The 19,262-nt window shown below is 45.4% G+C and overlaps 1 protein-coding gene across 2 annotated transcripts in view; it reads right to left on the reverse strand.

The window, feature by feature from the left end:
• The window catches only part of LOC144159595 (glycine receptor subunit alpha-2-like), a 70,960-nt gene extending 52,314 nt beyond the window's left edge, over nt 1–18,646 (reverse strand). For both annotated transcript variants that reach the window (XM_077691182.1, XM_077691181.1), the window contains exon 1: nt 18,336–18,646. The gene's annotated coding sequence lies outside the window, so the exon portion shown is untranslated. The remainder of the gene's footprint in view (nt 1–18,335) is intronic.
• Nucleotides 18,647–19,262: the final 616 nt, after the last annotated feature.

The raw sequence follows: 19,262 nt of genomic DNA on the forward strand, positions 1-19,262 counted from the left end.
TACCGGAAAATAGTGCATTTACGCAGCCGAAAATGTCGTTGCAGTTGGTCTTTAAGCTCCGCTTTTACGGCTGCTCCTCCGTCAAGGTCGGGCTCTGGAGGTAGCAGCCGAGAAGTGCAACGAGCCAAATTCTGTTCGCTGGCTTGGCCAACAGTTCCTGAGGCAGCCGCCGCGCGTGAACTCAGTCCACGTATCGGTCTGCACGTCATCACGTGGAAAATATTGCATCTTGACGTCGTCGTCGATTTGCTCGGAGTTGCTTCCCCTGAGAAGTACTTCGCATGCCGCGAGCTTGCCAGTGGAAAGGCACACCATACGCCGGCCACGAACGGAAGAGCAAAGACGTCGAACAGACAAAGTGCGAAAGTTTACCAGCGTTGTTCACAGAGGTACACCAAGGTACACCCACGCCTCCTGCCGAAACGAAGACCACTGACAACAGCAGCACAGGCTATCGTTTCCGGTTCCGAAAACAACTATATGACGTCACCCTGAACCCGACAGACACGCCGGACAATGTGTCGCCACGCCGATGGCGATTTCGCTAGTGCTGCCGATTTGTGGTAGCTCGCGGCCGGGACAATTAAAATGAATTTTCGATGTTATTCCGGCCTTAAATGGCTGCAAAAAGTTTTGAGACATCTGTATAAACTACAGAAGCCAATTATATTATTTTTATGCGTCAAAATTTGGTGTCAGTTCTCCTTTAATCTTAGGCTTTTTACGTGGTTTAAATGAGATGGCAAATATGTTGGCGTAGATTGGAAATGCGTAGATGTTGATAAATACACTATTCTTCCGAAAGAACGCATATTACGATGCCCAGTGTTTCTTGTAACATAAATTATGACAATAAAAAACAAGAAACGAAGATCCTTGGCAAACTACATCGCCCTGCAGCATAACTATGCTCTCTACCTCAAATATAGGACGAAACATCGTCTTCCTGTAAAAGGCGTCGCCGACGCGATGTACCTAAACGCAATTCCCGGAATATCTAGCGGAAGAAAGTATTAAACAAAAGACTAAAATGCCTGCTCTTTTCGCCCGACCGCACCTCAGACATTTCGTCGAAGTATTTGCGTCACGAATTCACTTCATCCGTCCTGCGTGAGCCACATTTCTCCCGTAGCCAAGTTCCAGAGTCTGTCTTTTTTTTAAACCTCTTCTTGTTTTCTTCCTAATGTATTCAGGTCGTATAGATCAAAGGGTGTGGTTTTAAAGGCTGAAAATGTTCTCTTTGGAGCAAAGCAATACAGGCAGAAAACAGGGAACTCTTTTTCCCGATTTCGTGCACGGATACGCCTGATATGATCTTGTATTTTCTATCTCTTATCTATTTTTCATTCAGAGGCACCAACATAGGAAAGCGCATATCTTAAAAAATCAAAGTCAAGTTCTGAGGCGGAACCAAATTTCCGTCACGCCTTGTAAAACGTAACTGCGGTTTCGGCGTTACGCCTGAAGATAAAACATTTTCATTCGCCTTCAATGTACTAGAGGAACTCGGGTGACGGCGCTGCATATAAATAACACAGGAAAAATGGGTAAAACGTAACTACTACTGGCCGTAACGCTATACATGAAGATCTATAACGGAACGTGTAGTTCTTTTAAGAAATTGGTTTCTGCCATACCTAAGTTGTGTGAAATTTCTGTTGAAGTTTTGGTAGTAGTAGCGATCGTAAGCCGGTGAAGATATCAGTTTTTTAGCAGCGAAACGTAGTTTTAATGCCGTAGGAACGGCGGCAAAGTGAGTTGAGTTTCAGACTGGATGTGTTGAGAACATTTTTGGAGTGCGGCAATTTTACAGATAAGAAAGAAGTAGGCGACGTGGGCTGCGTTCTGTCGAAGTTCGCCCAATCGTAATTTTCCGTGTGCGCCGTTAAAATACAAAAAAATTGCCGAGCCCACGCACGTGAGCGCGGGCCACGCGGCGGCAATCCGTCACTTAAAACGCCAGAAAAATGTCTTGCGCTCGTGTGTGCGCTGCCTCGCAGTAACCCCTTCACCCGAGTACCCGGCGCACGTTCATCAATCCAAGCAAAACCACTTCGGGAGATTGGCCAAGAGTGGGCAAAAAATCCGGCGTCCGCTGTGATCGTGCTACCACTTACTAGGAACGGAAAAGACTCCAGTGTTCGCCGCACTCGCGGCAACACTTGCTTGGAACGAGAAAGACACGTCATGGCGTCGCCCCTCCACGGGGTTGTTCAATGATTATCACTTCCAAAAATTGAAAAGCTCACATCTACAGCAACAATGATTGACTAAAGGTCATTGCGGCAGCGAAGAAGAACCAAATCGGCTGTAATCGTGGACTTCATGATTGTCTTAAATTGTCTAAAAGGCTGTTTAGAGCTTCGCTACATTCAAGTCTTAAGGGTTAGTGTGAGCTCAATTCATTTTTTATTGACACAATACCATTGAATGGCACATACAATGTCAGGGCGTCTGCTTCAGCGCCATTTTGAACCAAAATGCGACTTCTTCATTCACCGCCTTGTAACGGCTGCTTAAGAGATTCGATGTTACTTCCTCCAAAACCGCTTTTGTAGTGTCGGTTTTAGCGAAAGATGTAACCTCTTTGTTCATCGTGAAAGTTGTTGTCTGAAGCCTCAGTTTGTTATCTCTTAAGAAACAGGAATTCTATGCAGTCTTCGCGCGCTTGGAACCAAGCGGAACCCCGTAATCTGCCCACTAGAGTCGCGTGTTATTCCTAGAGGAGAAAGTTATTCGCGCTTTTCCCCTGCAAAGAAATTGTAGGATGTTTATGGTTCTTTCAAAGGCCTGTGATGAGTTCTCCTGCACGCTGACACAAATGTGAGCGCCCGTGCACGCAACCAATATTTTTCCAGGAACTCAGAAATCCTTGGAGTAAGTAGAACAAAAATAACAGCAAAAAAACGCACTGATTCCATTCGTGCCACTTGCAACAAATGAAAAGAAAACAAATTCTATTTGAAGAGGCAGCTGGAATGGCGCTAAAGAGGGCCTGCTTTGCAAAATAATCAGATCAGGGCTTAGGGCGCGAACTTAACCCTTCTTTTTTGAAGTAAAACAAAAACGAAACGAAAGCGCTTCCGTCCAGAACGCATTCCGAACAAGCAGGCTTTGCTACTGTGTTGTTGGTTCCGGCTCGTCGGCATACTTAGTCGGCAATCGAAGCCAAGCATCACAGCGAACAAGTGAATTCCGCGCGGAAAGAACCAATTTGCTGAAAGCTGTCGTTCCATCACTAAAAGAGCAGACAATGAAAAGAACAGTGGAAATGAAGAGTATAACTTAAATTTCGCAGAATTGACGCCAGGCTTTTTGCTGTCTTTCAGGAAAGCCAGCTGAACACAACCCTACTTTGGAAGTCCGTAAGAAGTAAAGTAGTTTTAACTTAGTACTTCTTCTACTGAGTATTCATCAGAAGGCAAGTAGTTCTTAGTTAGGGCGGACAAGTGAAGTGAGGGGCGTATATGTCACACAAAAATACCTACCGGCTGCGTATTCGCTTTAACCTAAGCAGAAAAAAAAGGATTTCGGGGCTTTTGAAATTGTGCGCTAAAAAAAAGTAGTATAAACGTCTCTGTTCTCTGCAAAGTTCTCAGCGAAGCGAACAGTACATTAAAATCGATGAGACATTTGGGCCCTTAATTAGAGACAAATTACACTTTCTTATTAGAGTAGGACTTCATTATTAACTACCTAACAAGCATGTGCTGCACGTTTTGATAACGAAAAAAACAGTCTGACGGTATTAGCCATAAATGCCGTTTTGCACAGAAGAAAAAATTACGCGAAGTAGAATAGAAATGGAAGAAAATGGGCTGATGGTTGTGCAGTCATACTTTTAGAAAGTTTAAGGAGATGATTAGAGGAGAGAATTAAGAAAAGAAAAAGGAGAGAAATTCAGGAGAAATTAAGGAGAGAAATAAAAAAAGCCTGACGAAAGATCGGTTTAACTGGATTGATTTAGGAAAATTATGGTTGAGAAGGCATTGTATGTAGTTTTTTGCCAATATTGTAACAATTGCACATTTATTACGATTTCCGTTTTGCTTTCGCCAAGGATGGTCACTTGATTTTGTGTTTTTGACAGTGGTCTTTTTTAACACATAAGGTCTTTTCTGACATTGGTCTTGAGTGACATGATCGTTAGACGAATATATCTTTTGACGTAAGGATGGTAATTTGATTTTATATCGCTGTGATTTGATTTTGTATGTCTTCCTTCTATTTGGCAGTATTCTGGTTCTGTTTTTCGTGGTTGTGCCAAAAGACGTGTAATCTAATGTTATAGCATACGGTCATGATGTTTGCTGTAGTCAGAAACCGGCGCAGCCCTCTCTTTAACCCGCTTAACAGTGGCTTTTTGAGGTTGTGCCGTAAAGGAAAGGAAAATACACGGTTTGATTTGATGTAATTTACAGATTGATATCTTAGGTGGTGCATTAATGATATTTTCTTCCTAATTGAGCGAGGATTATGTGGAACCTTGCGAAAAGGCATGCAAATTCAAGATTTCAAAGATGACTTAAAAATATATTTACATATTATCAGTGTGTACTTTTTCCGACCAACTACTGATAAAAATTGGGGCGTTCTTCACCCGATGATCGGCAAGACACCCCAAAGATGAATGTCTTCAGATAACTTGCATCGCCTTGGACGTATCCGGATCATTTTTGGTTCGGGAACAGGATACACACTCCACTGCTGCTGCGGTACCTTGATTTGTCTCATATATATTGTTGATCATGAAAAAGATCATTGACAGATAAAGATTTAGTAGCTAAATCCCAGGAAGTGCTGAAGAAATGGCGCGTTTTCGAAGTTAGGGTAAGTGTGTTGTGTGAAAGTATAATACGCATGTGATTTTCTCTTATGATCAAGTTGAAGCAAATCTTTGACTTACAAGTGAGTCCAATTTGCGACGATAAAGGAAGGGCCAGTTTGCCATGCGGTTCGCCGAATCAGCTCCTTGAACTACGCCGAGAAATGTTCGCAGTGCTACCTCTGCTGTCTTCACGTATATGTTGTGGGTTGTTTTTAAACATTCTAGATGGAAACTAAAACAGGAAGTATTTGCGCGTATGTTTAGGCGTCGCACTACTTGGAAATGACTTGTCAGCAGCGGTACTATTTGACATAGAGCCGGTCATCACTGCTCAATGACAATCTGTTTTGCACACTGTCGATCTAGCAAAGTAGGATGAATAAAACAATTAAATGTTAGTTCAGTGGCTGTATTTCTGAGACACATTTGTAATCGCGCGGAATGTCTGGTTTTATTTGGTAGACTTTGGACAGATACAACCAGGCAAGCTTCTAGCAGACTTTATTGAGCATTGTGACGTATCTATTTCTTAAAATGGGGGGCACGATAATACCACATGGTGGATCCATTTAAAGTTGACACAGGTAACTGCGAAGCAATTAAGCACATTGTTATTTTGCATGTCGAAATTAAAAATACCAAGAAAATTTCGAGCGCACGTGAGCGCGCAGACGTGAGCGCGTACCTCGCAGCGACCACCCAGCGTCCCCGGCGAACCTTTGTCAATTCAAGCATAATCCCTACTGGAAATTGGCCGAGATTGAGGCGATTACCCGGCAGTTAAAAAACGAAGAAAATGCCGAATGTTCGTGCGTGCATGTGCCTCGTGGCAACCACTGTCTCCGGCGCAGGTTTGCCAAGCCAAGCATACCCACTAATGGAGACTCGGCAAGATTGGCCAAAAAAAGCTCCACCGTTCGCCGTAGTCGTGGCAACACTTGCTCGGAACGAGAAAGACTCCACCGTTCACCGTTAAAGGGGTAATACTTTCTCGGAGCGTGAACACCCACGATGGCATACGCCCCTCAAAATTGGTGTTCAATGAATATCCCTTCCGTAAAAAATGAAGGAAGTTCACACTTATAGCAAGAAAGATGGAGTAAAGGTTGTTGCGGCAGCGAAGAAGAAGCAAATCGGCTGCAATCGTGGACTTGAACCATCGGGATGGTCGTGAAGGTTGCGTACGGCTTCTCTACTTTCAACTCTTACGCGTTAGTATGAGCTTCTTGCATTTCTTTAATAGACGATTAGCAAATCTGAGATACCTGAGTTAGAGTAAAAGCATCTGGCTTACACCAGATAAGTGCAGCCGTGCTTCTGGTACGGTTGCACTTATCTGACCTAGGCACGCTTCTGATAAATAAAGAGAAAATGGAAAGGAATAGAAAGCGGGCAGTTCCGAAGATTGCAGGTGCTTCAACATGACATTAACTGTTCTGAATGCGGGGATGTATTCGATCATGATCACGCACAGTTAGAAGCGAAAACAAAAACTGCGGCGTCTATACTCGGCAGAAATTGTCCTTAGCGTATTATATTTTGACAATACGTGCGGTCGAAATTGTCTTTTTGGTTCGCCGCCTCATGCTAACTGGCGCTTTTTGAGACATCTAAAAATGCCTACGGTGACAAATGATCCAAACGTGAAGAACTTTACGTTTAGAAAACAAGCTAAGACTTAACAGTTCAGTTATTCAATTGCTCTGAGGTCTCTTAAAATTTTGAAAACAAGAAAATCATGGCCACATCAGATTATCGGATGATTTCGACAATTTTTGAGAGCTATACACCCCTCCCTACCACACGTATCTATATTAAAAGAACGAGGGGGAGGATCAGGCAAAACGTTTATTGAGAAAAAAAACAACGATGGGTGGCCTCCTCAGTTCAGGGGTCCGCGCGCTGCCGCTGCTCGCCTGGCTCGCTGGATCAGTCTGAGCTTCTCCTGCAGGTCCCAGGTGGTCAACGCGCATTCCCGCTGCTCGGGGGTAGGGGAAGGGAGAGGAAGAAGGTGTTGAGGGCACCGGAAGACGAGGTGGGCAGTGGTGGCTGGAACTTGACAGTCCGGGCAGTTGTCCTTGAAGCGTGAGGGGGAGATGTGGGAGAGGATGGTGGAGTTATAGTATGAGCCAGTTTGTAGTCTGCGCCAGATTCGTGATTCTTCGACGGACAGGGTAGGGTGGGGCGGAGGATACCTTCGGCGAGCGTGGCGGTAGTGTGATAAGATGTCGGTGAAGCAGGGTTGAAGACGATGGATAGTGGCCGTCGTAGAGTCCGAGCCGCCTGGCCCTGTAGGGAACGCCCGGCAGTGAAGCTCGCGGGCCGCAGCATGTGCTGCTTCATATCCAGGGAGTGATGCGTGTGCCTGGGTCCATACGATGGTTATTGTAGGTTGGTCTGGAGTGGCTTTCAGGAACTTGAGCGCCACCGGTGCTACTCTTCCCTGGAAGTAATGTCGGCAGTGTTGTTGAGAATTTGTGATTATGGTAAGGTAGGTGGTGGGTGTGTGGCAGGCCGCTGCGAAGGCACTGGCAGTAGCTACAGAAGCGGTTGAAGAGAGATGAAGAAAGGTAGCGGCGTGTAGAACGGTGCCCTCGTTGTCCGTGTCTGCTAGGGTCGAGCGGGGGTGAAATGGGGTTTGGGCGACGTCGCTATAGCGAGCATCCGGCGCTGAGGAGTACTTCCGTTGAAGGTCCTGCACTCTGGCTTTTCGTCGGCCGGAGTTGTATAGGGGGTGCATATGACGTGAAATTGGTGCCACCTTGATATTGGTCCGGATGTGGGGAGGGAGGGGGTGAAGCTCGTTATGAGGGTTCGGCGTGGGGCGGCCTAGTGCCCTGAGGACAGTTCGGCCGGTAGGATTGAGGTACAGGCGTGCCAGTTGACTTGTTTGTTGTGCTTCGAGGAGTTCAGAGAGGGTGTTATGCAGCCACAATTGAAGCAATTTCTGCTTGGCGGCGAATGCTGGAAGGCCTAGAGCGATCTTGTAAGCCTGGCGAAAGAGTGCATCCAGCTTGCTCTGTTCTTGAGGTTTGAGACAGACGTAGGGGGTGCCGTATGTGAGGTGGCTGAAAAGTAGGGCGCGGACGAGCCGGCAAGTGTCCTGTTCCCTCAGGCCATGTGGGTGTGTGCAGAGTCGCAGGATGAGATGAATAAGTTGCGATATTGTGCCCTGCATTTGAGGGAGGAGTGCTGCTCCAGACCAATGCGCCTGATAGGCACGCCGATAATTCGCAGGGTTTTCACTTTCGGCACGTGCATCTTTGATAGTAACTTGAGGATCTGGTGTGGTGCTCGGGGGTCGACCACGCGTTCTGGCGCGGAGGACCAAGAGAGTGGACTTTTGGGGAGCACAAGTTAAACCACGAGGTGCAAAATACTGGGAGGTGAGGTCAATAGCTTTTTGTAAGGCATCTTGTTGGTATCCTGGCGAGCCTTTGTTTATCCAAAGTGTCATATCGTCCGCGTAAAAGGCGTGGCGTAGATCCGGTATGGTTGAAAGTTGTTTAGGTAGTTCAGAGAGGGCGAGATTGAATAGCAAGGGGGAGGTGACCGACTCTTGGGGAGTCCCTTGGCTGGTGTGTTGAAAGTAGGGGATTTGTATGGGCCAAGGCAGATAGTTGCAGTTCGGTCAGTAAGAAAGGCGCGCAGGTTGTAAAAGGTTAGAGGACCGCATTGCGTGTGAAGGAGCCTCTGGAATATGGCGTCGTGCGTCACGTTGTCAAATGCGCGCTGGACGTCTAGGGTGAGGATGGTGCATAGGGAAAGTCTTGCTAAGGTTGTCGATAATTTTCTCTTTTAGTTGGATGAGCACATCTTGAGTAGACAGGTGATTTCTGAAGCCAAACATGGTATGGGGAAAGAGATCTTTAGTTTCGAGGTAGGAAAAGAAAAAAAACAACGGAAAACCAAGAAAAAAAAGCTGGAATATGATAACCAAGAATACTTTGCGTTTAAATGCGTGCATATACGGCAAGAGAAAATTAAACAAAAAAAAAACAAAGTGACCAAGACAAAAAAAAACGCTATCTTAATTGCATAAAGGAAACTCGTAACCGAATGCGCAAAGTAGGCGCAGTGTTTAGAAGATAACAATGCTTGTGGCAACGCTAAAAAAAGGTCACGTAAACCGTTCGAAGACGTATGACACAACATCAAACAGAGACTCCCGTGCTGTGGTATAAACGGTTAGTGTTTTGTAAGCTGTCATATGGAATAGAGGGTAAGAATGCATAAACCATTATCAAACCGATGACCCCAAGGAAGAACAGTCCGGACCTTTTCTTTCGCCGTCAAACCGATCGGGGTGGGACCAGAGCGCCAACAAAAGGATGACAAACGGTGCGTATACTAGTTGAAGAGAGTCCATGATAGAACGTTTGCGTGACCTGAATCTGGTATTGCGGCCCGGGGCTCCCAATGACGAGTTCTCTATTCAAAATTCAACGAGTGTTCCACCGACAAACATTGATCGATTGTCGAACAATAAATTACGCACGGTGAATGGTGGCTCTCCAGTCAATGCTGATTAAGTATTCCTTCTGGAGCATATCTAGATTTAAAAATAACTTAGTGGAGCCACATACATTTGTCATCCGAGAAGAGAGATGGTCAGTCCTGTCAGGTGGTGCTATCCTGTCAGGCGGTCAGGTGAAGCTGTGATATTGCCTACGTCGACACATTGGCAAAAGACGAGAAGCCTAATCATCTCGCTGAAACACTCTGTTACGAATTGACGCCGTGATTTACTGGCCAACAGCGGGCTTGTGTGTAAAAAAGACAAAATAGGGTTTACAAAACACCTAATTCAGGTCTTGTGTTTGTGATAACTAAGCAAGCGCAAGTTTTAAACCTTCGATCAGAAATAACAGTCGCTATATTTCATAAGCCCTTAGCTGCACTGTTCTGCATTTATTGGCATGTGCGGGCATTGAACTACTTTTCACTACAAGTTTACACTCTTTGATCACAGGTTGTTTTATGGATGCAATCGGCAAATGGCGGAGGCGCGCAGTGATTGCTTAATTCGGAAATACCCTTGCACAATTTGTAGACGTAAAGCGGGAATTGACTTTTTATCTGGAACAGTTACTGGGCATCGCCAGTTTTTAACAAAAGCAGAAATGGAAGCTATATTCAGAGCTGCGTAAAGCTCGACGACAGTGTTTCGTAGTAATTATCTTCTCGTTAGGAATCGTGCTCTTTCGCCTGTACATGTTTCACTTGTTCAGGAGGCTCAGTAGCTAAGACCTTGACGTGTGGACCACGATGTCGCCGGTTCGGCTCCCAGTATTTCATGTTATTTGCCTCGTGGATTCGAAAATAAAAATGTCGTGTACGTGTTAAACTCATCGTAGTCGTCCAAATTACACCGTCGGTATTCACTGTGGTGCGCGTAACGGCGCAGAGATAAATTTAGCGGGAAAATACAAATTTTAAGTTACATCAATCCGATCGCGACCAAATGGTACAAAACGGGGGCGTTTGTTTAAATCAACAGTCGTTGGGGAGGAACCAAACTCCCTTAATGCACGTCATCAAAAACAAGACGCCGTAGCAAGCGTCGCTGTTTGCGTCGCATTACCGGTATTGTAATTAAGCTCGCAATTGAAGGGGCGACGAACATTGAGCGAGTAGCTTTGGGGTAAGTAGGCCGGCATGTTAAACGCGCCTCGCGCGGCTGGTGAGGGGCGGGTGGGGGGGAAGTCGAACGGTGTGGGAGACTGATAACGCCCTGGACCTCCCTCGTTCTGCCTAGCGCGCACTGGTAAACAACCTCACATCTTTATTTTTCGTCATTCGAAACTAGACACAAACGTTTCGAAGCTAGGTCCAGCCAAATTTTATTGTAACGCGTGTAATCGCTATCGGAGTCTGTAATCAGTGTCGCGGAGCATACTTAAAGGGTTCATAAGAGGCCTTTTCGTGGCCTGAGTTAGCGCAGTACCTGCTCGTTTCCGCCTGCTTGACAGAAATTATGCATCACTGTTTGGTGCGTTGTGAATTGAAACCTGACCAGCATACTTTGCATTTGCGCAGCATACTTAGGGCCTTTTATGCGCCTTCTCTCAGCCCAGTAATTACTCTCTTCCGCCTCCGCGATAAAAATTATGCACCCCGCTTTTCGTTCATTGTCAAGCGGAAACTCTTCCAGAACCTTCGCAATGCCTTTAGTTTGAAAGATTGGGTGCCGTCATCGGTGTTGTCTGGATCAGAACGCTGTCACATGTTGCCAAATGGGTGGATGTTTTCTCATCTAGCGTTTGGTGTACACGCACCAAACTAGGTAAATGCCCGTCCAAGCAGAGAATATAGACAGGTTATTCGTTCTTTTGTTTGCTATACGGCAGGGCAAAAACGTGATATGGATTTGTCTTTCTTTTGGTTTTTCGTCTCCCCTCAAGTTCAATTTTACCACCATGGTTCCGGTGTCCCATGATTCAACAGCGCCTTCCCTGAATTTGCCTTCTGCAATCCCTGCAAAAATACGAGTAGGCTGGCCAACCCTCTTTCGTTCATTTCTTTCGGTGAACACCGAGGTTCGCGGGGAGCAGGCGGCGATGGCTTAGTTGCAATTGCATGCGGGATGAAACACCACCATGATTGGCCTCATTTCGTCTTTGACATGCTGGTACAAACGCACTGAGCAAAAAACGAGAAAGCGCTCGTTTACATTCCACCATGGTCGATAACGCAATGGTGGTTCAATCAGACCAACCCCTTTGAGCACGGCCTAAACACAAGACAGAGGTTGTGCGGCACAATGACCGGTGAAACGTTTCAGGGAATATGCTTTGCGTGCAGTTCAGATTTTTCAAGCGAGAAAACGTTACATTGAATGATTTCCAGCCTGTATTATCCGGCGCTACACGTGGCTTGATAATTTCGAACTCCAGGAACAAAACGCACAATTGAGCTCTGAGGGAAGCCAATGAGGACGAGAGGGAAATGTTCTGACTGAAGAATGCATGTGGGCCACTCGTTCATTCAACAAGATTCTTTTAGAGCGGTTCGTTCATTGAACGCTCTATTGAAGACACAATGAGAAAGCACACCAGGAATTCTTATCATTAGCAGACGGGCCATTTGCTTTACGCTGCGTCTATTCAGTTTGGACGTAAATGGTCGGCGACTGCACCAACACAGCACTACTCTTAGTTTAAGGCTGATGTCGCTGTCTAAAATCCGCACTTCATGGCACAAAGATCTATCTTAAATGAACCTTCCATGTTGTACAAGTTGTATGAGCCTGACGTTTTCTGAACAGATGGCACAGTGTTTCATAATTCTTTCTGTCCTGCAAAAAAAAAAACAGTTAATTTCCGAACGCGGGGACATCAAGCTCCGCCTTTTGTATTGCCATTGACCCCGGTTTAGATTTCAGTATAGCTTAAGTAATGGTTCTAATGTACTTTGTCGATTGCATTAAGCCAGATTAGCCATGTCGGTGTGATTACAGGCTGCGTAAATGCAACACATTTACCCGGTTGAAAGGTGGAAGTACAAATACGGATGTTAAATAGCCACACTTTAAAGATAGAGCAATATATAGGGAGAGCATTATAAAAATTCTTGTTTTTGCCAGCTGTCGACACTTCCTAAAAAGGGTAGCTTTTGGGCTGGCGGATCTGTCAGTCGCTCTCGTTACAAACCCCTGCGCGCTCGCGCCGCGGGCTCTGGCTCGGGCCCAGGTTCGTTTTTTTTTTCGCTTTGTCCCCAGGGGAGGTACTACAAACGTATTGGGGCCCGTAAAGGCCGCGGATAGTCCGCTCTGGTTGCAAACTCCTGCTCGCTCGCTCCGCGGCTCCTGCTCTGGCCTGGGTTTTCCCGCAATCTCACCCAATTTTCCCGCAATTTCCCGCGGCCTTTACGGTCTTTTCTCGCGGCCTTTACGGGCCCCATACGTTTGTAGTACTTCCTCTAGGGACGAAGCGAAAAAAAAAAAAAAGAACGAACCCGGGCCAGAGCCACAGCCGTGGCGGTTGCGAGGAGCCACGGCGCGAGCGAGCAAGGGTTTGCAACCAGAGCGGACTGAGAGATCCGCACCCGGGCCCGAGCCAGAGCCCGCGGAGCGAGCGCGCAGGGGTTTGTAACCAGAGTGAACATAAATATGCGAACATAAACTGGCGACCACCTGCAGCCGCTCTTTTAGCGGGGAGGGCCTTCCTGGTCTGGCAACCATGGTAGCCCGGCCAAAAAATGGCGGGAAAATTTACGGGTACGCCAGCTGAAATGCTACCCTAAAAAGTACTGGGAGGTCAATAATTTCGTTTCCCGGCAAGGCATTCAATTACTACCACACGTCAAACACAACTGATATTACAACACTGCATGCACTAGCATTTGTGTTCCCCAGGGCCCCGGGTGATGTGAATGTGTTTATCGGCAAGAAAAAAACATAGAGATTCTTTTAGGCCATGTGATCACACAACCCTACATTGCCAAAGCGCAGGCAATTTGATACGGCCGTAACCCCTCAGTAAACGAGTTGCGCTAGGCCTGTGTAGAGTTGGAGGTTTTATTATGCGCTAGCGGCTGGTTTTAGTAGCAATCTTCAAAACATACGGGATTGAAGCAAAACATATACGTACAATGCCAATATTACACACCTGATTGATACGAGACCCAGCTGTGATAGTGTATTTAAAGTCGTGGAGGGGCCAAAGTAGGTAGGGAATGTATCGACAACCCAACTCATTGCCCGTCCGTACATGGTAGCGCGTCCTGTGAACCATGTTGTTCTAATAGGTAAACGAAAGCAGTGTGGCCAACACGACGAAATTTGTAACCAAACAAAACCCGTATACAGCGCAGGCCTTAGGATGTCGCCACCCGACAAATAAATGCAGGGAAGGCCAAAGGGAGCGACTAAGCTCTGGATTTCAATCCGAGGAGCAGGTTGGAGAGCCCTAGAGGTGCGAAGGGAAGAGAGGGGAGCATTCGTCTTCGAAGACATTCGTTTTCATCGACATTCGTCTTCGATGGCACTTGCACAAAAGCAAGGAGAAACGTGGCGTATTTTAAGGTGAACTATCTTTAAAACAAAAGTGTCGGCATACACGTAGTTCAAAGTGACAGATACATTTAATTAAATTTAGTTTCAATTCACGGACACGCGCACACTCTTATTTTAATTGCGCATGCTTGGCGCCTAAAAGTAGATGGATGTTCTGAGTATTGCTATGTTTACTTGCGACGCCTGCACAAATTTTCGCCTGGTCCTAATATCACCGATTACAGCATACAAGGAACAGCGACCACCTGGGAATTAAAGCGACCCGCCTAAAGTTTGCGAACATTGGCTGAATACCGTATACCCTTCAAACAGATTGGCCATGACGGCACATGTAGATGGGTCGAGTACGCAGACGGATACTGAAGACGGGTACTAAAATAACTCTTGAAAAATTTAAACAATCGCATGCACAAGGAAAAACATTTCATTAGGGAATAGATATGCATTTGTACACAAAAGTGTTTTCCAATTTGTTCTTCACACAATTTTTCACAGATGGTTCGCCGTAACAAAACACAAAAATTCACTTTTTATCAACATTAGCGTTGTTAAATTGACAGGAGATCGTTTGAATAAATGATGGAAAAGACTTGCTAAATGAGTCTCTGCATATGCAAGCCATTTTCACTTTAGTTTTAGGCCTTGTTTAACGGTCCTGTCTATACCCAAGCTGTGTTTGGGCTTTCGCTGCTTTGAGCTAAATATGATCGGAAGTTTGCTCTGATGCAGATAGCAGTGACTGCGAGAAGCTGCATAAGGTAAATGCATAACCTGGTGGCAAAGTGACTCAGAGCCGGCCAGCTCAACCAAAAAGAACTCGGAAGAGAGCGTTGGACGTCAGATGAGGGAAAAGAATGACTAAAAGCCACAAAAGGCCAGTCTTGACCGGGTACGTCTCGGGGATTCTTTGGGCGTATGCCAGCCAGGCCTGATTTCTCCAGGGGTTATCTTGTCTGGAGCTCCCGGCCTTGCGTTGTCTTATTGATCCCTCGCGTTTGCCACTGCCACTGCAATGCAGCGGGGTGTGCGAAAATGTCGCAAGTGCTAGCGCCCTTCCTATAAATTAGATTACAGGAGCGAAAAGGTTTGAGGAAAACACAGAGCCCCTGTATTGCGCGAACGCTGTGGAGTTCTGCCTGGGAAGCATACAAATCTCACAGCTTTGGGGTCTCTTTCTCTGTACTTTAGCCATGTACGGAAGCCTTCTGTTTACAAAAAACATTTGACTTTGACTTCGTAGGAAGGCAGGCGATGTGGACTGACTCGACGAGGCAAGCGGGAAATTCCAGCCAGCGCTGTTGTTACGTCACAAATAAAAAAGTATTGTTAGGTGGCGGCATTTATACTCGTAACGTGTCCTTGCCTCATTCCAATATTAAAACTGTGTTAAGCACCGATGACAACGGAAAAACATGGACGACGAGAGGATGCTCAGCAATTTACAAACGAATGCACATATATGTCAGGTCAGAGGACATAAGGAATGGTCTATTGTTTTGTTAGAACCGCTGCCCTTGTAAGGTAGTATGCACTAATGACTATGGCATGAAAATAAACATAAGCTCGCAACCCTGAAGTCTCTAAAGAAGTGGTTTAAATCTACGATCAAAACAAACAACCCATCTGGACCTGTGTGTAATATTTATTTTGAGTGTGTACATCATTACAAACAGCGCTCCAGCGAAAAGCTCTTAAAAATGCGGGGCACAATGTGAAGCTGCCAGAAAATTCAACAAGACGTCGTGACATATTGCAGGAATGCTGAATTTCCTGTGTTTGCAAACCCCACACTCCCGCCGCCCCTATCGTGGTCGGTACATTTAGGCCACGCTATTGGGAAGAATTACATTACCGAGTGTATGCACAGTACATTTGATATTTACGCTACTGTCGCGCCCCTAGAATTCAATTTTGTCGTCAATTCACTATGGAATTCTTATGTTGGGCAGATTAAAAAAAATCAAAAAAGCTTTGATGCTACATTTCTTTCAAAATTGTGATGTCACTCTTATATATTTGAGTGAATGTTAAAAACGGTGCCAATTCCAATAATTACACTTTTTTCATGCGCGGAGACGTTGATTTTGTCCTTTCTGATCGTTGCATTTCGTTTAAGGAAGCTGAATAGAAGCTAGAAAGTGTTTGTTTCATTTATGCAGAGTAGTGGCCTAGCTGTGTTGAGGGAATTGTAACGAAGGTGTTACTTGCGCAACGAATCAGAACACTGCAAGTAGGCGCGCAACACCCTTAACCATATTCTCCAAATACTTCCTTTCGCATCTACCCGGAACAAATCAGTGAACTCAATGAACCCGACACTGAAACTGGGGCCCAATTCATGGAATAAATGCCAAAGAACACATTAGAAAATAATTCATCAACGTTGTTCAATAACTACAAATACGCAGGGGTAGCTCATCGAAATAGGGCCGTTCATGCTCTTCAATGCTCCTGCTTTAATTTTGTTCATAAGCATGCATTACCCTGTGGAGGATATAAATTCTGCATGCTTCCATATTGTGGACATTGATTAGAGATTTGTCTTCTAAAATAGCGTATCTTGAAGATTACATATTTAGATTACAGGTGTGGCGAGAAAAGATGCAAAAAGAAAAAAAAGATGCCAAAAATAATGATAGGTTCCAAAAAATGTGCAAAATAGGTAAACCATTTACAAAATGGGACCTATTGCATTGTGTTTTAATACAGATAGGGGCGGAGGGATTGAACTGTACTTTTTTCTATATGCCTAAAAACGTTACTCTGGGTAAAGAAGTTATGAACTCGTGTACCCGCTTGGATGAATAACAATTCAGATAAAGAAAAACTATAAAATAATAGGCGTACCTCTTTTCAGTTAAGGAAGAATCCTGAGAACTGTGCTGCAGTGCACGAGCCCTAAATACTAGCCTCCGATAGTAAATACACCCTTCGTAAAAACGGTCCCCTGAACCTTCCTTCCAAAACTACTGTATTACTTGCCTTTCAAAGAGGTAACGCCATGTTCAATACAACCATGGCGGTCAGTTTATTCAAACAAGATTATTTTTTTTCTTTCGCCATTCTATTCGCACTGCGTTCTAGTAGCTCCAAAGTGGTGTCGAGGAGCCGCTTGTCGACTTATGTATTCTCATTGCATATATATGTAGGTACAAAATAAAAGAGGACCATTATATTAGCCGACATCAGCGTGATTGCCCCTCTTTCGAGCGGAAAGCGCACAGCTACACTCGCAAATAGCAAATGAGTGCGTTTCTAGAATTTCGCGGTGCTCAGATAAGTTGAACCGGCGCCATAATTTAAACGACATGCCAAACGGCTCGAAAACTTGCTCAAAACAAACTATGTCCTGTTCATGCAGCCTGCAGACCTAAACTGCAACTGTGCCCTTGGTCGTTCCGCTTGATGAAAGGGTACGTCTAAGATTTTTACACTTTTGTTTTAAATCTTGAGAACTGTGCGAATAAATGTTCAGGAAGAGAGTACATCACATGCGTTCATCGGGTGCATTTAATACAACTATTACGAAGGTCTGTACGAGCTATTGGCGGTAATCAGAGATTACTGATAGCGCGCTCAAGAACGGACTGCTCGATTTCGTAAAACGCTGGGGTAGCAGTTGCTTTTACACTACTTGTGTATAATGCGGAATTTTTTCGTGTTTATCTTTTCGTTCATGAACGAGTAAACAAGGACCCGAAAGTTTTTGTGCTGCCTTTCTGTTTGCTTTTTTATTTCTGACGAGAGATTTGTATTTGTACATTCATTGTCTAGGCTCAATTTTTGTCGGTGAAAGTTTTCGATTAGGCGTAAGAGAAGGGGAACAATAAACTTGCTGGAAGCAGCCAAGTTTCGCATTCATATATTTCTATACCAAGAATTACAAAATGATTCACACATTAAGACTCTTACTAGAAATAAAACAACACCTCAGTGAAATGGCAGTATACTTAAGGCACACAACGTGAGCGCGCCACTTTACGAAAGCCGCTAAGGTAAAGACAGCCACATTATCTTTGAGAAGGGCGCGCATGAAAGAATATTACTAAACAGCGACCCTGAAGTGCAAATGAGTGACTCAAGAATACACGCAATATTCCTATTGGTTTTACATGTACGGTATCACTGCCGCAATGTTAGAAGTTAGCGCTGCTCAAAGCTTCGATTTCATTCCGTTCAAAACTACAGAGGACTTATTCGAGAAGTACCATCACGCTGTACCTTCGTATGAGTGCTTTAAAGCTGTCTAAACAGGGTTTACATCATTTATTATTTTTGCCAGCTTTGTAACACTCGACTAACTTACTATCTGTTCAGACTTAAGCAGCTGCCAACGTCTCATTTCTCAATAAAAGAGTTATTTCCTTCAAAATTGCTTTTTCTACGAAACACAACTGGTTTTAATGTCATGCACACCTAACTTCCTTTTTTTTCACCTCGAGCAAGCCGAACCAGCCACAGAAAAACGATAAATGAGTACAGTAACCTCACCGTGACTTCAATGCTTTACGCTTCTGCCTTTCTGTCGCTGTTGTCTCCAGGCCCCGCTATCCGGAGCAGTCTTCGAAGTCTCACGAAGGCGAGTTGTCAAGCGAGCTTGCCGTCACCTTGAAGATTCCTTAGCGCGCCGTCTGGAGCGCCCGATTGCGGCATCGGTCACGAGCAGCGGTCAGTACACTCTGAGGCGTAGGGCGCTCTCGCGTGGGAGCTAGGGCGTGGAGGAACGCAGTCTAGTCATACCCGATTTCATCCCCAAGCCTCCGCCCTTGCCAGTCGCTCTCGAGAGAAAGCAACGCAGCATGTTTCCCCCAAACGGGAGAGGAGCGCTGTTTCGCTGAGCGGCAAACGCTCCCGAACACGGGTGGAAAGGTGTCGCCACCTACCGTCGGCGAAGTAAGGGAACCTACTACAACCCGGCCGGGATCAACAGAGCGCGCGCGCCTCCACTCTAACCCGGCCGTGGTTACAAAAACTGAAACTCCGGGTGTGCGGTTTGCTTGCTCAATCTTTTATTCTTAATGCCACTCTTACATAATCCGTTGTAGGAGGTCATGCTAATGCACCACAAAAGGCAGCTACACTGCAGCTCTTACATTCTAGTAGGATGAGTGAGCCGGAAATGCTTTTCTTGAACCCGGGTAGGTCAAGCCTGCTCTGTTTTTGGTGGGTCTTCAAGTGCCAGTAGAATCGATCGGAAGATTATGGTCCTCTTCTGGAAGAGGCGCACACTAACCAACGTTGTTTGAATAGTGTTGCAGGCGTGACAGCGATGGAAATTTGCGAAATTCTAAGCGCACTCTATCCAAGTGAAAGCAACAAATGAAAATACAATTTTTCCAATTTGGAGTGCAACTTGTCGATTTTAGCTTGCTGTTTGACGAATTTCAGTTACAGTGTGCTCTTTTGGAATTTAGTAGC

The sequence above is a fragment of the Haemaphysalis longicornis genome, unplaced genomic scaffold (genome assembly GCF_048455015.1).
Source record: "Haemaphysalis longicornis isolate Haplotype H1 unplaced genomic scaffold, Haemaphysalis longicornis Haplotype H1 scaffold_10, whole genome shotgun sequence".
Classification (NCBI taxonomy): domain Eukaryota; kingdom Metazoa; phylum Arthropoda; class Arachnida; order Ixodida; family Ixodidae; genus Haemaphysalis; species Haemaphysalis longicornis.